Genomic DNA, 5,097 nt, shown 5'->3' with positions numbered 1-5,097 from the left:
GTGTGTGTGTGTGTGTGTGTGAGAGAGAGAGAGAGCAAGGGGAAGTGCTAGCAAAAAATGACAAAATGTATGACATGCCCCAGTTGGCAGTAGGGAACGAAAGAAAGATAGGGAAATAGGTGGGGAGAAAGAAAGACAGAGACAAACAAAGAAAAAGAGAAGGCGAGCGATACACAGAGAGGAAAGAGAGAGAGGGGGGGGTGACTGCTCGACTGAAATTATGACATTGTTCTTTTCTTCAAATTGTAATTCCTCAAACTCCAAAACAGAGAATTAACAATCGTTCATTGAAAAGACATCCGCAATCTTCATTTAGATCTAGATCTAGATCTAGGTTTAGGTCATAGATAAAGAAAAACCTAGGTCTACCCATAGCCAAGAGAGCGCTGTTCTGAAACTTTCCGAAATCACAAAAGAGTTCCCATACCGGGTCTGTATACTTTGTGACTTTGTTCCCGGTTACCGGGTCTGTATACACTCCCGTAAACAAATGGATCGTGGACTTTAACGAACGGAACTACAAGATCACTCCGGCACTTACTGTGACAAAAAAAAGGCCCATTGACTCTCATTGAGCAAACCATATACAAGAGTAAGGGTTAGGTTATACCCCGCTCAAAATATCCCCTCTTTTGTGTGTTGTTCGTCGGCCGGCCCTCTGCGGAACTCCTTCCCATTTAGATCTAGAAATGTAGGCCTAGATCTAGATATCTAGATCATGAAGCTGCAGCGAGCACCTAGCACGGCTGTCGTTATTCTCACCCGGGGTGAAAATAAAAATATAGGCCTAATAAATATAATTTTATTCTCACCGGGAATATTATTTTGTTTTTCTCACCCGGTCTGAGAATGCAATGGATTTTTTTTCTTAGGCCTACCTGGGTGTTGAGAACGGATGATACAAAATAATTTGTGAATTGTAAGAAGTTCGTGACCTGCCCCAGAGCCCTGGTCGATTTTTCTAGGCTCCCGCGGGGATTGTTATTGTTTCATTTTTTTTAATCTTGAGAGTGTGCACGCACATCTTCACCAAAACCCTAGACACTTTCTAAATTCAGAAAGGAATTTTTTTTGCCAGAGTAGTATGTTTTCAGTGCTTCCACTCTTACGTATTTTTACGGAACTCCGTACTTTCTGCCATTTCCGTACTTGTCCGTCCATCATTAGCAACTCCCTCCGTAAAAAAAAAGCTGCGACAGCGCAGGACTGCCGAAATTCCGTACTCGCCTTCGTGTCGTCTTCTTGTATAAGTTACGGATATTTACGGTAACTCTCTCGGCAACAGGTTAAAATTATAGAAACCTGCCAGATTGCGCATTTCCTGCAATCCGCCGTTATTCCGCTATGTCCCATGCATTCAATGCGGGTTGGTTGGTCGGCAGTACATTTTTTACCTGCAGATAGATCAAAATCTGGCGAACCTTTTGTGCCAATTTCCTCCTTTCTATCATTCACTCATTCCTTCTATCTTCGGATTTTTGCCGCGGCTGGAAAATCTGCGTGTTGATCAAGTAAATTGACTTTGTGATCTCAGACAGAAAATTACTGTCTGAAAGAAACTTTTCATTGCAAATTTGCCTAGATCTAGAGAAATTATCAATGCGAAGATTCTACGGCACGTGAACCCAATAAGGGCCGCGATGAAAGAAATATATGCTGATACGGGGGTATCACTACGGATGGGATCGGCTGATCGCCCGGCTCGGTCGCCTCAAAAACAAACGTGTTTGTTTTCAGTTTCAGGCGATTGAGTCGGGCGATCGGCCCGATTCAGCTGTAGGTAAAATAAAAAGTAATTCGAAGTGGTGTTTCGACGTTGTGACAGGCGATATTCAGATTCAGGCGTGAAAATTGAGAAAAAAATGTGGGTATACGCTGCGCAACTGTATTTTGAAGGTACATCTATTTATTATTCCCAGGTTTGCCTGCTATCAATGGTGCGACGACAAATTAATTGATTTATAGTAGCAATAATGAAAGGGGAACCTGCTTTTAAACATTGTCAGCAATGGAAAGATATGTTGGTGAAGAAATCAAACAAGACAAAATGTTGGTGGAAAAAATGAATGTTATTGTCTGTAGGCAATCTCTTCAAACAGGCTCCCAAATGCCATTTTCAACCCTCGAAAAGCACTATTTCAATTTCTTCCGGGGCTTAGCCCCCTGGACCCCCACCGGGACGCTGCGGCCCCCAGACCCCCTGCAGAATTTTCCTTACTTTTCAGCTTCAGCTGGTGGAAGCACTGGTTTTTGAAAGTAATAGCCTTAACTGAAAGCTGTTTAATGAAATCATGTTAGTAATAGTTTGTCATTGTAATGTTAGAATTGGCATTTGTTCATAACACACACAAAAAATGTTTAATTGTTATCCCTAACAGAACCCACAGTTATTTTTAAGGCTCGTACCGTAGCCTAGGCTAGTGCCTTGACCCCAGGCTTATTTTTTTTCTTAATTTTGATGGGTTAATAATAAACCATTCAAGAGTAAAATTTTCCATTACAGAATCTAAAAATAATGTAGGAACAAGAGGTGACGCTATTTGCTCAAAAGATAAGGTTTTCCCCCGAATCGACAATAGTCGCCTCCTGCGCTGGAGAGCTGGCCCGCCCGTTGGCGATTTTAGGGGGGGCGAGTTTTGTTGCCTGGAGCGCTCAGTGACAAGGATCCTATGATGCCCGAAATGAAAAAAAACGGGTTAGAATAGTAGGCTGTCGTTATTCTCACCCGGGGAGAGAATTAGTATCAATTTTATTCTCACCTGGGGTGAAAATAATATCCAGTTTATCCTCACCCCGGGTGAGAATAATCACTCCGACCTAGCACACCTCTCTGAAGGGCCCAAATATATGCCAAGATGACGTATTTCTGCTATTTATTTTTGTCGTCTTCTGGGGTTTCCCCCAAGACCTTTGGGTTTCCCTCGCCATGACTCGCCAGTAGCTTGACAAGTCTCACCATGTTTGGGTTTTTTTTGTATTAAACAGGCTCAGCAATTCTTGTACCATAAATTTACCTTCTTCGCCTCATAGTTTTACACACACATACTCAAAGAAGCGCGTGCGCCCACACATGCACAAACAGAAATACAAGCCCGCGCACTCACATCCCAAGCAGTCGGCGATGAAACCTAGATCTAGTGACGAAGCCCATTGCAGGCTTTGTGGCAAAGCGGGCCCGCCACGGTGGTGAGATCTAGTCAACTGGCGAGGGAAGCCCGGGAAGATGACAAAAATAGATGGTGGAAATACATCATCTATATTTTGGCCAATCACACAGGTGTGCTAGGTGCTCGCTGCATTTTCATATCTAGATCTAATTATAGTTCTTAACAGAGTCAAATAATAATGGTGAATCTGATGATAATTGGAATTTAAATCTAGCTCACAATTTGGCTCTACAGCGTGCGCTCTGCTATTTACAACTATTATTACCCCAGTGGACTCTTATAAGAACACTGTAAACATACTCAGCTTTCGGGGAAGCATTCAGTGCAAAATGCAGATTTTACGCGCTCAAACACCTTCAGCAAACTGACAAGATCTTTTGCTATTTTTATTTTAGCTGGGTAGATCTAGTCCTACCCATTCCTACCTGGGTGAAGTAAGGAAAATTAGTGTAAAAGGCCTTTCCCAACCCAAAACAGGATTCAAACCCACGACCTTATGTTTGTGAGTCTGAGAACTTAAACCAATGGTGTGCTCCATCGTAATGAATCGGAATTATGTCAGAGGGCACACCACAGTTCAGTATTCATTATATTGAATTACAAATGAACCCAACTCCTAATTGAGCCTACTCTTCAACTTATTTTTGATAAACTAGCGGCTATTCTCACCCTGAGCTCTGGCCAGTATAGAGCTGTGGAGGTCACTCCACGACTCTCCTCCACGACTGACCCTTTTCACCCTTTAAAAAAAAGTAATTAACTTATTAGCTCAATTTTTGGCTAAGATAATGATTCATAATTCCTCCTCTGTAACTTTTAACTGTTCCGGTTTAGTTGAATGTCTACCTCAATGTTTTTGACATTTCTGATAGTTGAAAGTCTACCACCAAATGTGTCTGCCGACTGGTTTAATTGTTCTACAGGCTTTGTATTTTTACAAGGACCAGTTTACATTTTTCCTTTGTGTTTATGTGCTCGGGATTGTCATTGGCCTTATTAAAACTGATTTGGTGGTTGTAGTTTGGGGGATTTTATATACAGGGTTTCATAGTTTCAGTCAGTAAAATCAAGATCTGCTTTCTCTTTTGTAATCAGCCAAAATTTGCAAATGACAACATTATAGCTGTTACAGCTATGGCACAGGGATAATCGTTATTTGTTGATCTGCTGTCATTTCAGAAATAAAATAGTGAAACTGTTTGAATTTGTTAAGTGTGAACGCTCTTTAACTCCTTATGTCTGGCAAGCTGCTTCTTATGGCAGCGGCTCGGGCACAGTCCTTTACGACGGTTTCGACGTCAACTTACTTTTTGGCAGTTGCCGAAAGCAGGTCTCTTTTACCGGGAGTTAATTCAATTTACTGACGTATGGATACATGTCGTGGGTGGTTGGCGGGTGCTCTGGTGTGGTTTGCTTCTTCTTTCCTATGAAACATCTATCGTCCTTTTCTCCCCATCTTTTTTATATTTGTTTCTTTCTTGTAACACCTGTAATCTTCTGGCGCTCATATGACCTTATGCAGTTGCAAGCGCGGTAAAACCTCTACTAAAACTAAAATAAAAAAGTATGTATGTCCCTTAAAATTTTTGTTTGTTCCAAAAGAGGGCCCTGGCATAGTGGGTTTGGCTCTCTTGGAGATAAAAAGGTAAAAGATGCATGTTGTTCTTATAGTTTCTAATCCTTGTTTAGCTTCCAAACAATGAAATGTTTGGCTGGGCTATAGAATTTTTGTGAGTGATGTCAAGAAACCTCTCTATGCTTTAGCAAAGAGGTTGAATCATGTGTTTTTTCAGGTCATTTGCCTCTTTCCTAGGCCACCCATCACTGTCTGCTAAATAGTTTCTCTGGCCAGGTCACTGTTTCCCATTTCTTTTTAAAAGCCTAATAGATTCCTGGGAAGACTTGTGAGTCTCAGCACATCCAACCCAGT

This window comes from Aplysia californica, unplaced genomic scaffold, assembly GCF_000002075.1.
Source record: "Aplysia californica isolate F4 #8 unplaced genomic scaffold, AplCal3.0 scaffold00103, whole genome shotgun sequence".
In the NCBI taxonomy this organism is placed as follows: Eukaryota; Metazoa; Mollusca; class Gastropoda; order Aplysiida; family Aplysiidae; genus Aplysia; species Aplysia californica.
This window is presented reverse-complemented; position numbering follows the sequence as displayed.